The sequence below is a fragment of the Jaculus jaculus genome, chromosome 1, assembly GCF_020740685.1.
Source record: "Jaculus jaculus isolate mJacJac1 chromosome 1, mJacJac1.mat.Y.cur, whole genome shotgun sequence".
NCBI lineage: Eukaryota > Metazoa > Chordata > Mammalia > Rodentia > Dipodidae > Jaculus > Jaculus jaculus.
In genome coordinates this window covers 204,838,279-204,863,389 of record NC_059102.1, presented here as the reverse complement: position 1 = coordinate 204,863,389, position 25,111 = coordinate 204,838,279, and the positions used below count along the sequence as shown (strand labels likewise).

General features: G+C 39.9%; 1 protein-coding gene across 1 annotated transcript in view; it reads left to right on the top strand.

Moving 5' to 3' along the window:
* Sgcz (sarcoglycan zeta) overlaps window positions 1–25,111 on the top strand; it is a 1,272,783-nt gene that overhangs the window by 1,019,249 nt on the left and 228,423 nt on the right. The window lies entirely within an intron of this gene.

The window sequence follows — 25,111 nt, the reverse complement described above, 5'->3', positions numbered from 1 at the left end:
GCAGCCCGGGATCTAGCTTAATGCGAATCCAAGGCAGCCTGGGGCAGTTGTAAGCAGCCTGGGTTTTTGCTCAGTCTTGCTAAAGCTGCCTACCTATAGCCTGGCAGGGGCACCAAAGTTGCCTGAATTCTCACCCAGTAATGCACCTAAGCTGCCTGCCTTTGAGCTTGAAAGGGGACTGAGGTAGCAAGCCCTGAAGGTGCCTAGATTCTGGCTGGGTACACTGGGGTCTGTAAACAGTCTGTGCTCTTCTGCCTCAGGGGAGTGGGGGCTGGGTGGCGATGTACAGGTAGGGGATGGCAGCTGCGCTGGCGCTAGTGACTCAGTGTGGACTTATGTGGCTCTTGCTGTGGGGTGGGTCTGCTGCACGTGCAATTGTAGTCCAGAGGCAGATGATGTGGGTACGGAATCAGGACACAGCAGAAGCTGACTGGCGGCAAGTGATGTGAGCACAGCAGCAGGGGATCTGGCAGCCACCTATTCACGGCAGGGGTGGCCCCCACAGGCCTATGAACCGAGCACCACGTGGCTGGTCTACTCATAGGATCAGAGAACAAGGGCGAGTTAGGAGGTCTCAGCTTCAGTGCAGCAGGCTGGCAGGCATGACTGGTGTGTGCCCGATCAGAGCACAGCCATGCAGGATGTGCAGAGGGTGCGTGGGCGGGTGTGCGGAAGGGGGCGCAGGGTGCGATGGTGTGTATGGAGCGAGTGGGGCACACGGCTGGGGGGGTCGGGGTGCGCCGGGACACCAGGCAATCAGGGTGGGGTGTGCGGGAGGTGGCAGGGCTCAGGGGGCGCGGGGTGGGGTACCCTGGAGGGGCAGGGTACGTGGGGTGCTCTGATCAGTTAGGGGGCGAGGGGCGCGCTGTTGGTGCGGGGGGTGCGCATGCAGGGGGGTGTGCGGGGCGCGGCAGGGTGCTGGGCACCTGGGGGGCGTGGGGGGAGCGCAGGGCGCGCAGGGGTTCACAGGGTGCGCAGGGGGCGCAGAGGAGCTTGCAGGAGGTGCGGGGGGCTAGGGGCACAGGGCACGTGGGGGGTGCGCGGGGGGGGCGCAGGGTGCGCGTGTGGGGAGGGGGCGCGGGGCACACCGGTGTGCCGGATGCTAAGGGACGCCGCAGGGTGCTCTGGACGCGCGCGGGGGCGGGGCTTGCGGGGGGGTTGAGGGGGTCGCGCATGGGGGGCGGGACGTGAAGGGGGTGGGGTACGCTGAGGCACTCAGGGGCGCAGGACACGTGGGGGTGGGGCACGGGGCACGCCTGGGCACGCAGGGGCACGCTCGGGACTACGGGGGCGCCCGGGCCGCATGCAGTGGGGGACGAGGGGCGTGCGGGGTGGGGGGCGGGAGGCACCAGGACGGGGTGCGGGAGGCACCGGGACGGGGCGCGGGGGTGGGCCAGGGAGCACTTCATGGCGCAGGGGGCTCAGGGCATGGATGCTCCGGGGCGCGTGGGGGTGGGGGCGCAGAGCGCGTGGGGAGGGTGGACAGCTAGGAACGCGGGGCGCTCGGGTGGGCGTGGGGGGGCGCATGACGCTTCAGGAATTTCGGGGTGCTCTGGATTGGGGGGGCGAGTCGCGCGGGGGAGGGTGTCAAGGGGGTCGTGGGTCTTGCAGGAGGTGTGGAGCACGCTGAGGTAAGATGGAGCGTGGGACGCTGGGGGACGCTGCAGGACACCGCGGGGCACTATGGACGCGTGGCGGGGGTGGGGCGCATGGGGGGCGGGGGGCTCGAGGAGCGCGGGGGTGGGGCGCGGGGGTCTCGGGGCACGTGGGGCATGGGGCACACCTGGGCACCTGGGGCACGGGATGCTCAGGGGTGCTTGGAGCGCGCCTGCCGCGTGTGGGTAGGGAGCGTTGGGGCGTGGGGGGAGGCGGGGGCAGGGGGGCGCGCGGGGGGGGGGGGCTCGAGGCGCGTGGGGGTGGGGCGCGGGGGTCTCGGGGCGCACAGGGGCGCAGGGTGCAGGGCAGGCCTGGGCGCCCGGGCCTGGGGCGCTTGGGGCATGTCTGCTGAGTGTGGATAGGGAACGTGGGTCGCGCGGGGGGGTGGGTCAGCAAGGGGTGGGGCGCGCGGGGGTTGGGGCGGGCGGGGGGGGGGTGTCTGGAGGCGCGCGGGGGTGGGGCGCGGGGGTCCGGGGCGCGCGGGGGGGGGGGGGGGGGGGAGGGCGTGGGGGCGCGGTGCAGGACTGGTCGCCCGGCCTGGGAAGCTTCCGTTCGCTCGGGCTGCGCCTCTGTGTGTGGATAGGGAGCGTGGGGTGCACTGGGGGGGAGGGGCCCGCTTGGGGGGGGCAGGGGCTGTGCGGGAGTGGGGCGCAGGGGTTGTGGGGCGTGCGCGGTCGCCTGTGCATGTTGGGCTTGGTGCGCACCGGGTGCCGGGCCTCTGAGGCGCCGGGCCACGCCCAATGCGGTGATTCGCAGCGGGCCGGGTGGCGGGGCGTGGGTCGCGGGGGTGTGTGCTTCCCTCTTTTACCGGGATCTGTGCCCTCCCTGTTCAAAAAGTTCCTAATTTCCCTTGAATACTTACCTTTTTTTTCCCCTTGTTGTTTGTAGCGCAGCTAGGCGGTCGCCATCTTGACCGGAAGCGCAGTTCTTGTCTTTTGATTATGAATCTCAGTTCCACTTTCCTATCTCACATCTGGCTAAAGGATACTATCTTACCTAGTTGGAGTTTCACTGAGACCTTTTCTGGAGAGACTCTAATTGAGTCTACTATTCAGAGATCCTGAACTCACCTGTTTTGCCTTAGCTCCTGTCTTTATGTTTGACACAAGAATTTCCCTTTCTGTCAAGGTTAGTAATGTATTAACTTTTCCATTATGTAGATGTTAATGGAGAGAGGCAACAGGATAAAAATCTCAATTATTAGTAGTAACCATTCATAATAGTCAAAAGTCTATTGATCCTAGTTGCAATGCTAAAAAATTTCTTTATTCTCCTGATTCATCTTTGATGTATCTACGATCTTACTTATATACAAATGACAGAAAGTGAAGCAAAATGAATGATCACAGAAAATGCACTTTAAATAGATATGTTCTCAGATTGTTAGAGATGGCTGGCTTCCTTTAACATTGTCTTCTGGAAGTTCTTTTTGTTTTATAATGGTGCTCAATTAAATCAGAATTCCCTTAATACTGCATTACACACTTCACAGATAATTGTTTTCTGAGTTTTGTTTTTAATGATTTAGTTGTCTCTGCATTTTATGCTTTGACACCTCCATCCTAAGATTTCAACAGCTTAACAGAAATCATCACAGTTTAAGTCATATCAATTCTAATTTGTTCTTCAAATTAATTGTATTTCCTAGCAAATGTCTAAGAAAGCATCCGTTTGTTTTCCTTTAAAGATGAATTAATTTTAGGCTACAGCAGACCAAAACCTATATGTATATGTTAAAAATGAAGATTTGTATGCAGGAAATTGCTTTGATGTCATTGTCATATTTAATACATTCTATTATAATAATTTTCACTTATAATGTCTGCAGTATTCTTTCTTCATTCTGATTAAGGAATATATGAAATTTAACAAATATAATCTAATGTCTGTTGTTTTTTTAAATTATTTTTTAAATTTTTATTTATTTATTTATTTGAGAGAGACAGACACAGAGAGAAAGACAGATAGAGGGAGAGAGAGAGAATGGGCGCGCCAGGGCTTCCAGCCTCTGCAAACGAACTCCAGACGCGTGCACCCCCTTGTGCATCTGGCTAATGTGGGACCTGGGGAACCGAGCCTTGAACCGGGGTCCTTAGGCTTCACAGGCAAGTGCTTAACCGCTAAGCCATCTCTCCAGCCCATGTCCGTTGTTTTTATCTATGTTCTATAATCCTGCAATTAGATTCTTGTCTGTTATCCTTATCTATGTCATGCAATGCTACAGTGATATGATTTTGTTTTTGTTGATGGTCTGGTTAGATTTCCTGAAAAGTGTTATCATTTATAAAATATTTACTGGGGTCTTTGGATGTCTATAATTTTGAAAACTATTTCTTGAAAATTCATAGGTTAAAAAGTATTCTAAAACTAAGCCTGAAAAACACCTGCAAAATTACTTTAAAAAATTCATCATGATACAGTTGGTAGACGCAGGCAGTGATTTTATTGTTAATCCAACTTCTAAGGTTTCCTCTGTAAATTACTTCAAATATGTATGTCTCATATTCTATTGGAAATAAGGGTCAACACATAATCTGTTTGCATTGCCAGACACCTCATTGTGGGGAAGCAAGCATGTTCTGATTATGCATATGCATTTTGAAACAAGGGACTAGTAGTATTTAAAAGGAAAGGAATCTGTGAGGACTTAATAACACATTGAAAAGAATGTATCAGTTCATGAATGCACAGGTAAGATATCAGCATCAGCATTTTTGTAAAACAATATAAACTCACAATTTAAATGCATATACATTTAATAATAAATTATAGTTTATATATTTTATTATGAACAGAATTTTTATTTTAAATAAGCAGTTCAAATTTATACTTTTCAAGTGTTTACCCATAATCAAAACACTGATTCACTGAAATAGGAGGTACAGCCTTGGGTAAATGCCTTTGTTGGTGTGTGTACATGTCATGCACAAGTACAGGCTTGTGCATGCCAGTGGACATGTAAAAGTTAGAGGAACATTTCAGCTGTGTTTCCTTGCCTTTCCTGTTGCTTGAGGGCAGTTTCTCCACTAAAAGGAACTCCAGACACGTGCACCCCCTTGTGCATCTGGCTAACGTGGGTCCTGGGGAATCAAGCCTCAAACAGAGCCTCAAACCATGGTCCTTAGGCTTCACAGGCTAGCGTTTAACTACTAAGGCAGCTCTTCAGCCCTATCCTCAGATTTTTTATGCACCAAAATAAAACTTCAAGAGTAGTTACCCTCATAGAATGTAAATAGAAATGAATATGTCCATTTAGTATTTTGAGATGTGTCAGTTATACAGCTCTCAAATATGTGGTAATGAAAGACTGAAATCATAGTGGGAAGTGAACTACTGAGGGGAAAGGTTGTTGGATATCCATCTGGAAGAAATCCCCTTAGCAAGGAAGAATGGATCCACCAGACTCTTAAAAACACCAGAAAAATGAACTAGGCTGTGTTATGCTTCTGAAATTGTGAGGCTTAATTCTTACAGTGTCTTACATTATAATACACCTTGTAAGCCTCAAAATTTATCTACCAAAGTAACAGTTCAAATAGGTATTTCATATAACAGATTTCATGCTCAAATATATTATATATCACATTTAGGCACAGAACACACACACACACACACACCCCTATATATATATGGTGGAGAACTGACCTTTTCTGATATACCTAATTAAAGGTTTTTCTTATCCTTTAACATAATTTATAGGAAAGGAGGAACAAAACTTGAAAGAGAACACGGCATTCTCACTCCACTATATCTAGCAAATACAGTTTCAGGAGGCTCATGTGCAGGATATGACTACATTTTTTTTTTCCAGGAAGATTTGGCTATACATACTGATCAGGGTGTGTTTTGAATAAGTGGTAACACATTAATGTTAAATCTGAAAAGAAACTGCTGAGGGAGCCTGGACTCTACACAATCTTATAATGTCATCTCTATGAAAAATTAACTTTTCTTATAATTTAAAAGAACTTTATTATTAGTTCAGGACATATCTCTACTGTTTTGCATGTTTCTCCAGGATTGAAAGATGAGTTTATATGATTTATCAAGTTTATTAAATGAATATATGTATAAATTTTAATAATTGCACAAACGTTATTTTAAAAAGTTAGCTATAGCTGAGTGTGGTGGTGCACACCTTTAATTACAGCACTTGGGAGGCAAAGGTAGGAAGATTGCCATGAGTTCCAGGCCATCTAGAGACTAATTATAGATCATCCTGGACTGTAATGAGACCCTACCTTGGAAAACCAAAAACTTAAAATTAAAATAAACAAAAAATTAGTCCCGCACACACACACACACACACACACACACACACACACACACGGATAATGGAAGATTTATTAAAGTTTAGGAAATAATGTTTGTATTCCATGTGGTTGAGAAAACTCAATGATTTAACCTGTCATGAAGGTGAAAAGATGCATTCTTAGCCGTTTGTCTCTTGAGAAGGTACAAGATTCTATTCTCACATACAACTCAGTTACTAAATTTTCATTTGTGGGAAATTTGTCCAGTAAACTGCATTCTAGCCTATGCAAAGTAATGTTGCATTTTTTAAAATTATATCCACTGGCCATGCATTCACTGACATTTACTGACTTTCAGCTGTGCAGTGTGTCTGTGCTAGTACTGATTATGTATGGTCTTTATAGAAAGGCATCTCCTTCAACCAGTGTTTTTAAAACTTTTGTTAAATTTTAAATTTAAAATTGTAAATTTTTAGTTTGTAGAAAACTAGGTCAAAGGAAAGGGAAAAAAAGAGTACATTTCTGGCCATAATCATAAAACTAAGTTTTTTCTTGTTGTTGTTTGTTTGTTTTTTGATGGTATAGGTTCTTACCCTGCAGCCAAAGCTGACCTCAAATTTACTATATAACCCAGACTTGCCTTGAACTTGCCTCAGCCTCTTTAGAGTTCCGATCCATGGTGCCTATCTATAATTGTGTTCTTTTTTTTTCCTTTTTCTTTTTAAAAAATATTTACTTATTTGAGAAAGAGAAAAGCAGAAAGAGAGGGAGAGAGAGAGAGATAAAAGGAGACAGATAGAGCTACTGGGCAAATCAGGGCCTCTGGCCACAGCAAATGAGCTCCAGACATGTGTGCTACCTTGTGCATCTGGCTTAGGTGGGTATTGGGGCACCCAAACTGGGTCTTTAGGCTTTGCAGGCAAGTTCTTTAACCACTAAGTGATCTCTCTCTAGCGCCATAATGTTCTTAATAACCCAAATCTGGAAGCAAGTCAAAGAGCCATCAACAGTAAAACAGAGAAAATAGCAATAGGTTTGCTATACCATGCAGTATAGTCTGCATTTTTTAATACTTTTATTTATTTTTATGTGTGTGAGAGAGAGCGAGGGAGAAAGAGAGAAAGAGACTCAGAATGAGAATTGACATGCTAGGGACTCTAACCACATCAAATAAACTCCAGATACATGTACCACCTTGTGCATCTGGCTTTAGGGGGGTATTAGGAAATCACATTCAGATACTTGGGCCTTACAAGCAACTGCCTTAACTGCTGAGCCATTTTCCAGCCCCAGTTTACCAGATTTTAGTGTATATATATATATATATATATATATATATATATATATATATAGAGAGAGAGAGAGAGAGAGAGAGAGAGAGAGAGAGAGTCATCATTCTTAGAGGAACAATAATGAGTCAGTGATGAATGACTAACACAAAATAAACATACAATTCCATTTATGTGCCTCTCAGAGATAACTGAATATTGCACTTAGATACAGTTGTTTCTACTAAAGCAAAAATGTCAATCAATATGATAACCTTTATAAAAGACAAATTTGTGGTGAATGTCGGTGCCAATAGTGAAGAATTGATTTTAATATGATCTAGACCCAGAAGGAGCTCATGGATGTGTATTGTAAACTACACACACAGTCTACTCATTTTTTATTTCAATAAAGCAGTAGGCTCTGTTTTCATGTTATATATAGTATATAATATATTTATAAAATATGCAGACCATATATACATCCATACATATATATTTATAATTATATATAATATACATATATATACATATCTGTTTATAAAATATGCATAGCATACCCATGTATCTATAAACATGCATGCATACATAAATGTTTATAAAATAACATACCATACACATATATTTATAACATATACAAACATACATACATATATTTTTATAAATGCACATACCATAAAAGGATGAAACATGAAAGAAGAGACTAATAATTTCTTTTTTTTCTCAATTTTTATTAACATTTTCTATGATTATGAAAAATATTCCATGGTAATACCCCTCCCCACACTTTCCCCTTTGAAATTCCATTCTGCATCATATCCCCTCCCCATCATCACCATCATCTCTCTTTTATTTTGATGTCATCATCTTTTCAATTTCTTACAATTTAAAATATCTATACTATGTCAATGATTCACTATTGATAGTGGAAGGATGAGACACTAGACCTCCCACAGTAGCTAATGTCATACATATATGTATTCATGGTATGTATATTTATAAATAAATATTCATGTGTGCATGTTATATATATTTTATAAACGTGTATGTATATTCATTACATACACATATAAATAATATGTAGGCATATTCATAATAGTTTCTGGGAGGAGAATCAGGTTCATTAGTGACATAGCCACTGGTAAGTTGTCCATTCCATAGTAAATTACCTTCTACCCATCATCATGTAAACAATTCTAATTCAAGTCAATGGGTTAAAATAAGAAAGTAAGATGTGGTCCGGTTAAGATGGCGGCGTAGGTACCACGCCAAAGCAGCCTAGGGGGGAAAAATGACCAAAAAAACTCAGCAAAATACACACTTTTACTAAAAAATGAGGTGTATAGGAAATTGAAGTGGCAGCGAAGAAGTAGAAGAGATTCAGAGCATCCAGAGCCCGCACAGGCCCACAAAAGCAGCCACGGCAGGTGGCCAACCACCGCGGCTGTGGCGCACCAGAAAGCAGCCAGACTTGGCTCCAGCCACAGGAAAAGCCAGGTGCGGGAGCTTCCCCTCACACCAGCGCTCTCTGTAACTCAGGAAATGTGAAGGGAGAGCGGCAGTGAGCAATGGAAGAGCAGACCACGAGGTAGAAGCACACATGGAACAGCGAGAGAACCAGAGCAGCTGCGGTTCCCTCCCATCCCCCACCACCTGAGCCCAGCTCCAGCGAACAGAGCAGCGGTCCCAGGACCCGGCCACGCCAACTTGAGCCAACAGCAGGACCCAAGCAGGAGCAGAGTTTGGTAGCAAAATCAGTGGCTCCGGCACCGGTCACAAAGGCCCCAGCAGTAGCAGCTCCAGTCGTGGCAGCAGTGGCAGACCCAGCAGCAGCAGACCCAGGAGTGGCAGCAGCGGAAGATCCACAGCAGCAGCTTCAGTGGCAGCAGCGGCAGTGGACACAGCAGCAGCAGCTTCAGCAGCAGTGGAGGCTCCAGCAGTGGCAGCTACAGCAGCAGCAGAGGCAGCAGCAGTGGTGGGCCCAGCAGCAGTGGCTACAGACCCAGCAGTGGCAGCTTTAGCAGCAGCAGTTCCAGCAGCAGGGGTGCTGATCTGCAAGGCCACACTGGCCAGGCTCGGTTTGCCCCGCAGGAAAAGCAAGTGCCCAGCTCCAGAAATCAGAATAGCAGGCCAACGACTCAGGCAGCAATTTGACTGAGACCAAAATCATCCAAGGTAACTGGGATTGCACCAGGGAAGGGTCTCACTTGGTCGCAAGCTGACTTGGGTCCCTCAACAGACCATAAATCTTAACCTGTTTGTTGAGAGAGGATCTGGTTGTTATAATAACTACTCTTGCATACATACTTGGGGCTGTTTTTGATTGAATGTGTACAGTGTTTAGTTAAATTTTAGAATCTACCTGTATTTTATTCCACTCAGCCTGCTTGAATACTTCCATAGCAGGGAAACTCAACCCCTAGGAACACATTTGTAGATACTCTGAGTCTTAAGAGCCACACCTAACACCTTAAGCTCCTACCCTGAAAATATATAACATCAAATCAATTGATATAGATAAGAATACCCAGCTAGCTAGAAAATTCAAGCATTAACTTAATCCAAGATACAAAAATATATACATTATAACACAAGAAACACTAAAAAGCAAGACGATATAAATCCACCTAAAAGTATTAATGCATCAGAAATGTCCTCCAGTGAGAACGAGTTAGAGGAAATGCCTGAGAAAGACTTCAAAAGAATGATTATAAATATGTTCAAAGAGGTCAAAAAACAAATCAAAAGAATCAAAGAAGAAATCAAAAAGGAAGTCAAAGGAATCAAAGAAGACTCAGGACACCAATTTAATGAAATAAAGAACGCAATACAATACATAAATAAGGAAATAGAAATAATAAAGAAAAACCAGTCAGAATTACTAGCAATGAAGAACACAGTTAATGAAATAAAAAAACTCTGTAGAAAATCTCATCAGTGGGATGGATGAGGGAGAGGACAGAATATCTAAGCTAGAAGACCAGGTGGCAGATCTAACACAGTCCAAGAAAGAGAAAGACAAACTTATAGAAAAGTATGAGTGGGAATTTCAAGATATTCGGGACACTATGAAAAGATCCAATATAAGAATTCAGGGCATAGTAGAAGGAGAAGAATTCCACTCCAAAGGCATAGTAGGCATCTTCAACAAAATCACAAAAGAAAATCTCCCCCAAATTGGGAAAGAGGTGCCAATGCAGATACAGGAAGTGTTTAGAACCCCAGCCAGACAAAATCCAGAAAGAACCTCTCCTCGCCATATTATAATCAAACTTCCAAACACACACAACAAAGAAAAAATATTGAAAGCAGTTAGAGAGAAAAATCAAGTTACCTACAAAAGCAAGCCCATCAGGATTACAGCAGATTATTCAACACAAACTTTTAAAGCCAGAAGGGCTGGGAGTGATATATTCCAAGTTCTGAAAGATAACAACTATCAACCAAGGTTACTTTATCCTGCAAAGTTATCCATTCAAATAGACAGAGAAATAAGGATATTCCATGACAAAAGCAGGTTAAAGGAGTATTTGAAGACAAAAACCAGCTCTACAGAAAATACTTGATAGAATCCTCCATGCTGAAGAAAAGGAAAAGCACACATATAAGGAACCTAGAAAAAACAAGCAATACTCAAATTCTAGTTAAAAGAAGAGAGCACAGGTAGAACCAGAACCACACACACACACACACACACACAAAATGGCAAACATAAATACATACCTTTCAATAATTTCTCTTTTTTTTTAAATTTTTTATTTATTTATTTGAGAGCGACAGACACAGAGAGAAAGATAGAGGGATAGAGAGAGAATGGGCGCACCAGGGCTTCCAGCCTCTGCAAACGAACTCCAGACGTGTGCGCCCCCTTGTGCATCTGGCTAACGTGGGACCTGGGGAACCGAGACTCGAACCAGGGTCCTTAGGCTTCACAGGCAAGCGCTTAACCGCTAAGCCATCTCTCCAGCCCTCAATAATATCTCTTAATATCAAAAGACTCAATGCCCCAACGAAAAGACATAGGATTGCAGACTGGGTTAAAAAGCAGGATCCTACAATTTGTTGTCTCCAAGAAACTCACCATTCTACAAAAGATAGACATTATCTTAGGGTGAAAGGTTAGAAGACGGTGTTTCAAGCAAATGGGCCTAGTAAACAAGCAGGGGTTGCTATCCTAATATCAGACAGGGTAGACTTTACTCCAACGCTAGTCAAGAAAGATAAAGAAGGTCACTTTATATTGATTAAGGGCACACTCCAATAGGAGGAAATTACAATCCTAAACATATATGCACCTAACATGGGGGCTCCCAAATTCATCAAAGAAACACTATTAGAACTACGGTCGCAGATAAAACCAAACAAAGTGGTGGTGGGTGACTTTAACACCCTACTCTCATCAATTGACAGGTCATCCCGGGAAAAAATAAACAGAGAGGCATCTGGACTAAATGAGGTCATAGAAGGAATGGACCTAACAGATATATACAGGACATTTCATCCAAATGCTGCAGAATATATATTCTTTTCAGCAGCACATGGAATATTCTCTAAAATAGACCATATATTAGGACACAAAGCAAATCTTAACAAATTCAGGAAAATTGAAATAATTCCTTGCATTCTATCTGACCACAGTGGAATTAAACTACAAATCAGTAGCAAGAAAGGATATAGAGCATACACAAAATCATGGAAACTAAACAATACACTACTAAATGATGAATGGGTCAATGAAAAAATCAAGAAGGAAATCAAAAAATTTATAGAGTCAAACGCTAATGAGAACACAACATACCAAAATCTCTGGGACACAATGAAGGCAGTTCTAAGAGGTAAATTTATAGCCTTAAGTGCCTATATTAAGAAATTAGAAAGGTCGCAAATAAACGACTGTTGCAGTCTGGTTCGCATTGCTGGTAGAAATCACCCAACCAAGAGCTGCTTCTGGGAAAAAGAGATTTATTTTGGCTTACAGGCTCGAGGGGAAGCTCCACGATGGCAGGGAAAAACGATGGCATGAGCAAAGCGTGGACATCACCACATTCCGCCTCTGGCCCCCATAAACTGATATCCATACATGATGTAAAATACAATGCATTCAGTCTGACTTTAAAAGTCCCCATAGTTTTTATCAATCCCAAAGATGTTCATAGATCCCTATAGTCCAGCAACTCTAGCCAGTGACAAATCTCCAAGTCCGATAATTCTAACCATCAATGAGTCTCTGAGTTTCCAATTCCGCCCCTCCAGCTAGGCTACTGACAGTCCTGGGAACTTCATCGGGGCCAGCAGCTCCTTGACAGCCATCTCATGGTCCGGGCATCTCCACTGGGTCTCCAGTGCAAGCCACGGTTCATCCTCATGGCCCATGGGGTCTCTATGCATGCAACCAGCAAACCCGCTTCACACTGCCCATGGCCATTTCCAAAACAAGACCGTGTTGCAAACTCAATGACCCTCTTTCCAGCATTTCTTATACTCCATGATAACAGGGCGGGTGCCAATTTGTTAATCCAGGGGGGAATAAAGCTGACTTTGAAGAACAGGACACTCCTTGAGCACTCAGTCCCCTTGTAAAGAGTCTACATTCTTCTTGTTGCCCCAGCGCAGGTCAGCTAGCCCAGTCTCAGGTTGTAATCTTTTAGTAGCAACTGAACAGGCAACAGTTAACCCAAAGATTTTTCTTTCTGTGCCATATCCCTCTGCTCACACTAGATCATTTCTATGCAAAGCAACCCTGCACAACTTCTCAGGACATGGGCACAAGAGCAAGCTTCTCACACAAACTGCTAGCCCAGTCCAGGCACAGGTCTTTTTCACCCTCATAAGCCAAACCTCACAGTCCATAGTTCTTACTGCATTCAGGTCTTGGAGCTCAGACCAGAATAGTCCATTAAGCTGTACTTACAGCACTGCAAGGCATCTCTTAGGCCAAGGATTCAAATCCTCCCACATTCCTCTTGAAAATCAGCTCCAAAAGGCCGACCACACAGTCAGGTGTCTAGCAGCAATCCCACTCCTCGGTATCACTTTACTGTTGCAGTCCAGTTCGCATTGCTGGTAGAAATCACCCAACCAAGAGTAGCTTCTGGGAAAAAGAGATTTATTTTGGCTTACAGGCTCGAGGGGAAGCTCCACGATGGCAGGGAAAAACGATGGCATGAGCAGAGGGTGGACATCACCCCCTTGGCCAACGTAAGGTGGAACACAGCAACAGGATGGTGTGTCAAACACTGGCATATGGAAACTGGCTATAAAGCCCATAAGCCTGCCCCCCAACAATACATTCCCTCCAGGAGGCATTAATTCCCAAATACCCATCAGCTGGGAACCTAGCATTCAGAACACCTAAGTTTATGGGGGACACCTGAATCAAACCACCACAACGACCTTAAAGCCTTGGAAAAAGAAGACCAAGGCAAACCAAAAATCAGTAGACAGGAAGAAATAATAAAGATTAGGGCAGAAATTAATGAAATAGAAACAACAACAACAAAAAAAAATCAATCCAAAGAATTAATGAAACAAAGAGTTGGTTCTTGGAAAGGATAAACAGGATTGATCAACCCTTAGCAAATCTGACCAAAGTAAAGAGACAAGAAACACAAATTAATAAAATCAGAGATGAACAAGGTAACCTCACAACAGATTCCAGAGAAATTTAAAAAAAAATCATAGGGACATACTATTAAAGCATATACTCCACAAATTATGAAAATCTGAAAGAAATGGATGATTTCCTTGATTTATATGATGTACCTAAATTAAATCAAAATGAGATTAATCACTTAAATAGACCTAAAACAAACATGGAGATCCAAACAGTTATCAATAATCTCCCAACTAAAAAAAGCCCAGGCCCGGATGGATTCACTGCTGAATTTTACCAGACCTTTAAGGAAGAGCTAACACCATTGCTTCTTAAGCTTTTCCAGGAAATAGAAAAAGAAGGAATTCTACCAAATTCCTTCTATGAGGCCAGCATCACCCTGATACCAAAACCAGGCAAAGATAGAACAAAAAATGAAAACTACAGACCAATGTCCCTCATGAACATAGATGCAGAAATTCTCAACAAAATATTGGCAAACAGAATACAAGAATATATCAAAAAGATCATTCACCCTGACCAAGTAGGCTTTATCCCAGAGATGCAGGGATGGTTCAACATATGCAAATCTATAAATGTAATACATTACATAAACGGGTAGAAGGACAAAAATCACATGATCATCTCATTAGATGCAAAGAAAGCATTTGGCAAAATCCAACATCCCTTCATGATAAAAGTCCTACAGAGACTGGGAATAGAAGGAACATATCTCAATATAATGAAGGCTATTTATGACAAGTCTACAGCCAACATATTACTAAATGGGGAAAAACTGGAAGCTTTTCCAAAAATCAGGAACAAGTCAAGGATGTCCACTGTTCCCACTTTTATTTAATATAGTTTTGGAAGTCTTAGCCATAGCAATAAGGCAAGAGACACACATAAAAGGGATACAAATTGGAAAGGAAGAGATCAAGTTATCATTATTCGCAGATGACATGATTCTATACATAAAGGACCCTAAAGACTCTACTTGCAAACTGTTAGAGCTGATCAAAACCTACAGCCATGTAGCAGGATAAAAAATAAATACACAGAAGTCAGTAGCCTTCATATATGCTAACAACAAACACACAGAGGATGAAATCAGAGAATCACTCCCATTCACAAATGCATCAAATAAAATAAATAAAGTACCTCGGAATAAACCTAACCAAGGAATAAAGAATCTCTACAATGAGAACTTTAAAACACTCATGTGAGAAATTGCAGAAGACACTAGAATGTGGAGGAACATCCCTTGTTCCTGGATTGGAAGAATCAATGTTTTGAAAATGGCAATCTTACCTAAAGCAATCTACACATTTAATGCAATCCCTATCAAAATTCCAAAGGCTTTCTTCATGGAAATACAAAAAACAATCCAAAAATTCATTTGGAATCACAGAAAACCTCGAATATCTAAAATAATACTGAGCAACAAAAATGAGGCTGGTGGTATCACCATCCCTGATTTTAACCTATACTACAGAGCCATAGTAACAAAAACAACATGGTACTGGCACAAAAACAGCCATGTAGATCAATGGAATAGAATAGATGACCCAGATGTAAGCCCAAGTAGCTATAGCCACCTGATATTCGGTAAAAATGTCAAAAATACTCATTGGAGAAGAGACAGCCTCTTCAGCAAATGGTGTTTTGAAAACTGGATATATATCTGCAGAAGGATGAAAATAGAGTCTTCTCTCTCGCCATGCACAAGAATTAAGTCCAAATGGATTAAAGACCTTAACATCAGACCTGAAACTCTGAAACTGCTAGAGGAAAAAGTAGGGGGAACCCTTCAACATATTGGTCTTGGCAAAGACTTTCTGAATGCAACCCCAATTGCTCAGACAATAAAACCACAGATTAATCACTGGGACCTCATGAAATTAGAAAGATTTTGCACCGCAAAGGACACAGTGAAAAAAGCAAAGAGGCAACCTATAGAATGGGAAAAAATTCCTTGCCAGCTATGTATCTGATAGAGGATTAATATCTAGGATATACAAAGAACTCAAAAAGTTAAATAATAAGGAATCAAACAAGCCAATCAAAAAATGGGCTATGGAGCTAAATAGAGCACTCTCAAAGGAAGAAATATGAATGACATATAAGCATCTAAAACAATGTTCTACGTCACTAGTCATCAGGAAAATGCAGATTAAAACTACATTGAGATTCCATCTCACTCCTGTCAGATTGGCCACCATCATGAAAACAAATGATCATAAATGTTGACGGGGATGTGGAAAAAGTGGAACTCTTCTACACTGCTGGTGGGAATACAATCTGGTCCAGCCATTGTGCAAAACAGTGTGGAGGTTCCTAAAACAGCTAAAGATTGATCTACCAGAAGACCCAGCTATAGCACTCCTAGGCATATATCCAAAGGACTCATCTCATTTCTGTAGAAGTACATGCTCTACCATGTTTATTGCTGCTCAATTTATAATAGGTGGGAAATTGAACCAGCCTAAATGTCCCCCAACACATGAGTGGATAATGAAGATGTGGCACATTTATACAATGGAGTTCTACTCAGCGGTAAAGAAAAATGAAGTTATGAAATTTACAGAAAAATGGATGGACCTGGAAAGGATTATACTAAGTGAGGTAACCCAGGCCCAGAAAGCCATGTGCCACATGTTCTCTCTCATATGTGGATCTAGCTACAGATGATTGGGCTTCTGCGTGAGAAGGAAAATACTTTGTAGCAGAGGCCAGTAAGTTAAAAAGGATACATAAAGGGAAGAGAAAGGAAGGGAGGAGGATACTTTATAGGTTGATACTGTTTATATGTAAATACAATGACTGTAATGGGGAGGTAATGTGATGGAGAATGGAATTTCAAAGGGGAAAGTGTGGTGGTGGGGAGGGAGGGAATTACCATGGGATTTTTTTTTATGATCATGGAAAATGTTAATAAAAATTTATAAATTAAGAAAAAAAAACAAAAAGAAAGTAAGATGTGGAGTAACAGGTAAGTAGGCTGTTAATGCGAGGAGTAAAAGAAGGTAAGGTGGAGGAATAAGATCAAAAGACATTTGAATAGAGGGTAAGAACTGGGAATCAGATCAGAATACATTTTATACATGTATGAAAGACACAAAATTAAAAAAAATCAATATTATAAAATAGAGCTCACTCAAAAATGAAATGAGAGTAATCAAGTTTTGCAAGAGAAAACACCTTCTTGAATTGATTGGCTTCAATCTTAGTCTTTTAAAACTATAGCCATTTTCTGATAAGACAAATGTGTTTTGCATTACTTTTTAATACATTTTAAAATTCAGATTCAAAAACTATATACAAAACTATTATTAATTATGTTTAAATTTAATGTTGATTAAACATATTTAATATTAATTATGTTTTAAAAAAGGCATAATCTAATCTTAACAGAATAAAAAGGACAGACTTTTTTCTTTTCTTTCTTTCTTTCTTTCTTTTTTTTTTTTTACATGAGAGCATTTATTGATTGGCCAAACTATCTTGGCCTTAAGTCAGGTTCTTCTCTTGGTAATTTTGTAAGCATGGACACATGCACAAATATATATGCATATATTTATACTATTTTACATGTACACAATATCATTTTAGAATTTTAGAATCTGTTAGCCCATCAGAATGCTATAGGTTACCCACTTAGGCTATGTGCCACTATTGCACTGGCATTTACATCATGTCAGGGTGTTTGTTTTTGAATAGCTTAGATCTTAGGTCTGGTTGCTCAGACCATTGTTGGGATTTTCCTTCCTCCAGTAGCTCATGTAGTATTTTTTCTAGCACTAGATAGGCTGTCTAGGAACTGGCTTTCTTGTGAATTCCAGCCAGGTATCTCCATGCTCTATGTCAGCAGCATATGGTATCTTCATCAATAGAGTCTTAGCTTTTGCCTCATGCAGGTAATCAAGTGCTTTGACAGAAAGCTGTCTTGGTTTGGGAATCCTTGTAGTTTTCTCTGATTAACAGCTCAATGTAGATAGCAGCCAATCTCTGGTACTAGGAGTTACAGGTCAGAGACAAAAAAAATCTTTTAAGTTTAGGCTTCATCCCACCCTCACCAGAGCCCTACTTTTCAGGTGCTCCCCCCTTACCCAATTTGAGGATTATATCTTTTAGGCTATCTCCAAGGATAAAGTTTCCAATGGTATTAGCTCATTTTGAGGTTAACTTTTGTTTGTTTCCACCCCCCCTTCCTCTCCTAAACCCTTCCATCCTGTTGTATGGGCCTTGAGTTGCCTATCAGGTATGACAGCAACTTGAGCAGATCTAGCTTAGAATTAACAGATACGTGACAAGATGTGGTATTTGTCTTTCTGTGATTATGTGAGTTTGCTAACTATGATCTGTCCATCCATTTGTTCTACAAATTTCATTGTATCATTTTTTTTATTGCTGAGTAGAATCCTATTGTGTAAATGTACCACAACTGTATTATCCATTCATCCAATGATGGGCATCTGGGTTGATTCCAGTTTTTAGCTATAATGAATTGAGCAGCTATAAACATGGTGGAGCAAATGTGTATGTATTGATGCATGGAGCATTTAGGATAAATGCCCAGTAAGGGATTACCTGGGTCTGTTGGTAGCTCTACATACATCCATTCAGCAATCTCCAAATTGAGTTCCATAGTGGTTGTACAAATCTACATTCCCATCAACAGTGGATAAAGGTTTCTCTTTCTCTACATCCTCTCCAACATTTGTCACCATGAGATGTTTTTAATGATTGCCAGCCTTGCTGGAGTAAGATGGAATATCACAGTTGCTTTAATTTACATTTCCCTAATGGTTAGGGATGTTGAGCATTTTAAGTGTGTGTTAGTCATCTGTAATTTTTCCTCTGAGGATTCCCTATTCAGTTCTCTGTGCCACTTTTAGAGCGGGTTGTTTGATTTTTTTATTGTATAGTTTTTTTGTGTTCTTTGTAGATTCTAGATATTAGGGCTTCTGACGATGCTATAGCTGGTGAAAATATTCTCCCATTCAGTAGGAAATCTATTGGCTCTGTTTATGGTATGTTTGCCTGTGCAAAAGCTTTTTAGTCTCATGAGATTCCATTGGTTGAGTGCTCATTTAATTTCCTGGGCTAGTGGGGTTTTGTTTAGGAAGTCTTTCCCTACTCCTATATTATAGAGAGTGCCTCCTATTTTTTCTTCCAGTAGGATAAGATTTTTTCAGGTCCTACATTGATGTCTTTAATACATTTGGAAGTGATTTTTGTGTATGGAGACATGAGTGGATCTAGTTTCATTTTTTTACATATGGTTATCCAATTCCAACACCATTTGTTGAAGATGATGTCTTTTTGCCAGCCTACATTGTTTATACACCTAGAGATTTTCTGCTGGGTTTTGGCTACCCTTCCAAAACATACCTTGTAGAAAATTATTTTCCTAACAAATGTATTGAGAATGTGACCCATATTTCAGCAACTACGATGTGTAGCAATAACCTGTTTCTCTGAGCTTCTGTTCCATTGCTTTTCAAACCAAATTCCCTTTATGAAGTATCATTAGTTTTATGAATGAGGCAATACCCTAAAGATGATGATCTCTCAGAATGTATCTTCCTTATATGGTAAATGACTGGGTTTGTGTATATTCTTCTTCCTTATAAAATAAATTACAGATATTCATTTTACAAAATGTCTCTACTTAGATCAATGCAATAAGAAAATGTGGGAGAAAAAGTTCACTATTAAGATGATGTTCAACTTTATTACTAAGCATAGAATTTATCTTATATACAGTAAATGAAATAGGAAGAAATACAATAATTAAAGTATCATTGGAAACAAAATAAATCATGTCAATTTTCTCAGAAATGCAATAGTTTTTATTTTATTACTAAAATGTTTACATAAAAATGAATGATATTATGAAAAATAATCTCAATGTAAATTGTATGAAAATATCAAAAGTGAAATCCTGGTAGCTGGTTGTGGAAGGACTCTCAGTGACAGCTAAAGACATCACATTGCAGTTCTGCAGCCAGAGGCCATACTTAAATTATCTCTCTGTGGAGACTTTTGCTACCAGGCTCCATCTCATCATACAATGTAGACTTCTAAGAAAAGTGGGGAATTTTGGTGTTAGACTGTGTTCTTGAGAATACTATTATCTTTCTCGGCTGGAATTTTAAAAGAAATTATAGCCTCTGGCAAGTAATTCCGGCTAGTATTCTCCAGGAATGTTAAGGGAAGATGCATTCTCTTTGTCAGGTGTTAAGATAAGCATTTTATAATGAAATTTAAAAGAGTAAGCTGAATGGAAGATTTTATATATATGCAAAGATATAATTAAAATCTATTTTTAAAATAAGAACTTTTATCAAAATGTTTATGTTAGGAGAGAAAATGAGAGACAATCTAATCCACATTCTTAGCTTCAGAAATTCAAATGTACCTTAGGCACAATAGTAGATACACACGAATAAGTACACACACATATCTCTAAAATTGGGAAAAGGATTAAAATATTATTTGGAGCTTGAGAGCTTGAGAGATTGCTCATTGGTTATGAGCATTTTCTGGGCAATCATGAGGGACTGAAGCGGCCTGAGAGTCAGCTTGGAGTTCAATCCCCAGGACCCACATGAGCTTGAGGGTGTGGCCACTAGCGTCTGTAACTGCACTGCCTTGAGGAATAGATATAAAATAACTACAAGCTTGTGAAAAATAGTAAGCCTCAGGATTAGGAAAAGACTCTGGCTCAAACAAGAATGAGTGAAAGAGCATGGGAACTCTACAACCTACCTTCTGGTCTGGCCACAGACAGCTAACAAACCTGCCCCAGGAGAATACATAGAGTACCAGTTGGGCACACACATGTATGATGCATAACTTACACACACACACACACACACACACACACACACACACACACACACACACAGAGAGAGAGAGAGAGAGAGAGAGAGAGAGAGAGGGAGGGAGGGAGAGAGAGGGAAATGTATATTAAATTTGAGCTGGGAATATGGCTCACTAGGTAAGAGCACTTGGTGCATAAGCATGAAGACATACACAAAGCTGCTCAAAGGTTGGAAACAGTAGTTGTGTTATCACTTAGTTTGGTTTATAATACTTTGGACATGGGTTTTGATAAATGTGCAATGTCTTATCAGTCCTTTGTGAATGAAAGATGAAAGGATTTACTTAAAACATGTATGCATAACATGAACAGAGAGAGTTTGGGAATCACAGCCTTTGGGAAAATAGCAAAAATATAACTGTGGTCCCAGGTTGAAGTTCACATGAAGTTGTTAGGAATAGAAAAAGGAATAGTGGTCAGAAAAAGAAGGGATCTAATGTCACTCTTAGGCTATTAAAGGTATATATTAACCAGGCAAGTAACACTGCCAGAATAGTATGTTATTTGACCAGGTCACTATGGTAACTAAATATACTTTATTAATTTTTCCTACAAGTAATCTTAGACAATCTGACTCCATCATATTTCAGGCTGATATTCCATCTTAATGTATTGTTTCAGAACCTTGTCCCCTGCTTATTGTCTATTGTCATGTAAGTGGTCCACATGGCTACTCAGTCCCACATCTAGGAGATATTTAATTTATTATTCTTACCATCATCATCATCATAAGTATTGTCCTTAATTTAAAAAAAAAAGCCACTGGTAAAAGTATCTAGTTGGTCTAGCTTACATGCAGTTAGTGACATTGCTTGAACTATCACTAACAAGTAGATGAGAGCCAGGTAAGAACAGGGAAGTTTCTGTGGGGGTCGATTCATGGAACAGTTAGACAAGGTAGAATGTTGTAGGTCCCACATGAAGGATTCTCACAAGAAGGGAGTGTTTACCATTTATAAAATCCTGGGGCAAAGATCTAGCAAGTATACACACATATACAAATCAACAGTATGATTTTGTTAAAGCCAAGATGTGGTTTTACTTCTATGAATAAAATTATGATTATTGATATATATCATACACAAAACTAGAAGCACTCTCAGGACTATCCCCTATCATACTGTAATAACAGTAATAACTGATATCTATTAAAAGGTCAAATTTACTAGTGCTCTGGGAAGTCAAATTGTAAGTGCCATAGTTCTGTATGTAGGTTCTCAGTGAACATGTGTGAAGACATGGAGCTAGATCCTTTTCAATTTTTGCTTTCTGAAGCTTCTTGCTAGAGTGTGCCTCCTTGAAAAGTGATTGCCTTTATCATTTGTAAAATATAAGTCCAGTAGACATTAATTGAAATACTTGAAGAGATGACTTGTGTAAGAAAGGGGCCTTCCTGGATACACTTTATAGAGGACTCTGTATTAGCAGGCATAAATGTGTTTTTTTTCCACAGTATGTTTTTAATATGTTATATATTATGAATTGCTGAGTAGAAATATATCATGCAATGGGCTCATAAATTAATTTAAAAACAGAACACTTATCACTATGATGTTACAATTTGACCTTCTATTAAGCACACTTAGAAAAGGTAAGCATGTAGTAAAATTTTAGACTTTCTATCTTTATTGCCGTGCACTTTCTTTGGCATTCATTATCAAATAACCATCTACTGGATATATAGCATTACTATTAACATATTACTTAGATATTTTTCTAATGTGAAATTCCTCATACTCTTTGTATCTGTCCCCATTTGCAAATATGGCATGCTTATTTTTATACCAACACAGTTTTTTTCAAATTTTTTCTTGAATAATAAGAACCATGAATCTCATTCCCAGGATGCAGACTTAAGTATAAGAAAGCCCTGTATATTTCTTTCATAAAGGTATCAAGTTGCATTATATAATTATATGTGCCACATAGTTTTTTCAGATTGTTACTTCAAGTGATTTCCTATTGAAATACATATTTTCAATGATATTATACACAAGTATGCAATTATTCCAAAGGGACATTATTTGACCTACTTAAAGAGATTAGTATGTAAAGAGAGCTGTCCTTGTCATCTCTGCTGCTGGGAAGAACCTCCAAACCAGACACAGTTTATGGGAAGAAACAATTTATCTGAAGCTTTCAGATGTAGGGAAAGTTCCATAATGGTGAACGAGGCTGGCCTTTCACAGATGCAAGAAGACAGAGAAGAAACCAAAACCAGCACCACCAACAACAGAAAAGCAGAGAATCCCAGGCAGAGCTCAAGCACTCTGTATACATTTAAGTTGAAATTTCAGATCCATCCCCAAACACATTTTAGGGCTTGACCTAGGATCTATCCACAGTGACACCTTTTCCAGCCAGGGCTGAAAATCCAAGTCACAACTTTAATAAAACACTTGATACAATGTTCAAGGAACTCTGTACTCCCAGAAGGAAATGTGTTGCTTTATCCTAAAGCATGATTAATATGCTAACTAATATATGTTATGAATATTGGAGCTGCATAGAGGATCAGGAACTAGATTTAAGGAATATATAATCAATATATTAAAAATTTTATAATATATTGATATGTAATATATTAACTAATAATAATATGTATGATATAATGATTATGTCATGTGCCCTGAAAATGGTGGTCATCTGCAAAACAGAAACTGAGAATTTTTAACAGATTATTTCATGGTAAATTTTTATACATATACTTATATAGCATAATTAATAACATATATTATATATTCATAATGCTCCATTAATGACAATTTTCTAGTTTTAAAACATTGTATATGTCCAGATTTAGGGTACATTTGTCTTGTTCTTTATTTGTAATCTCAAAAGATAATTGGGGCATATCTGTATTTAAACCATATGTTAAGTCACTGTTTTCCAATCTACCTTGTGAAATTAACATCTTATTCTGTACTTATTTTGACAGATTTTTTTATCATTTATGTTTTTATAATTAGGGAATTACATATGTTCCCTAATGCTAGTGATATTTAAGGTATTTAAGGTAAGAAGAAATATGTTTCATAGAACTTTTATCATTATAAATAAAGAAAATTTTGGAAAACCATTTCAATTTTAGTTTAATGTGTTTTTAAAGAATCATTTGCATACTTAATAGAATACAAATACAAGTAAGAAATATAAACCATACCATGTGTTTTTATATTTATTATATGAATATATTAAAAACCTCTTTTATAATTCTGACACCAAATATATGTATGTCATGAAATTTGAGGAGCTATTTATTGGTGAAGAGAAAAGATGTTTCAAATAATATTAACTACAATCTCAGAAAATGTTTACATAGAAGTAAATTAACGATTACAATACAATGTGAATAAATTATCATCACTGTACTATTTATTACCAACTAATATTTAGGAATAAAGGAGGCCAATTAAATTGAAAAAAAGATGCAAGCTTCCAGCAAACAACATATTGAAAATGCCCTTATAAGCCAGCTGTCAACTTTTGTTTGTTCTTTCTCATATGCTGGGAGAAAAGCAGCTCATTATAAAGTGGAAATGAAACCAACATAAAATAGGTGTAAAAAGAAAATGCTTAGCTGTTTTTAAAGAAAGCCTTCTGTGCTTTAATTAGGATCTAGAAATTAAATGTGTTTTATTAATTTAGTGAGTTTACTTAATGAGTGCACAGCAAAAAGCTAAATGTGATTTTAAATTTAATTTAAATAATTTAATATTTCCATTTTCCTATAGCTTCCTTCACATTTTTTTTTGTTTTGTTTTGTTTTGTTTTTCGAGTTAGGGTCTCACTCTAGCCCAGGCTGACCTGGAATTCACTATGTAGTCTCAGGGTGGCCTCGAACTCACAGTGATCCTCCTACCTCTGCCTCCCGAGTGCTGGGATTAAAGTTGTGCACCACCACACCCGGTTTACATTTTTGAGCATATTTCCTTCCTAACTTTTCACATACAGTTGCCAAACTGGGCTCTAATTTGATTTAAGTTTTCTCCTTAAGATTATTATTTCAGGTATACTGAGGAATACAATAAATAATGTCATTATATAATCAAGAGCATTAACATATATTTTTTCCCATCCTGTCAGATTTATTTTGAAATGCTTGTTATTTTTGAAGAAAATGTTTAGATTAACAGAGACAAACATCAAAATTTGTATTTAATTTTCTTATGCCTAGTTGTTTCCATTAACTATCTTTGAAAGTGTTTTTAATAATATACTATAAGTCAGATTTTCCATATTTCTGATGACAACATCCATTTATTACTCCTTGTAAACTTCTTATCAATCAGCTGGTTATTATGACTCTCCTACTTACTTTTAAGGATATATAGATTGTCATAATTTTTTGTATAGATAACACTGAAACAAAATCTAATTCCAGGTGACCCAAAGAAATGAAGAACTTTTGTGACAGAGTAAGTTATAATCTGATCATTACAAAGTTTGACTA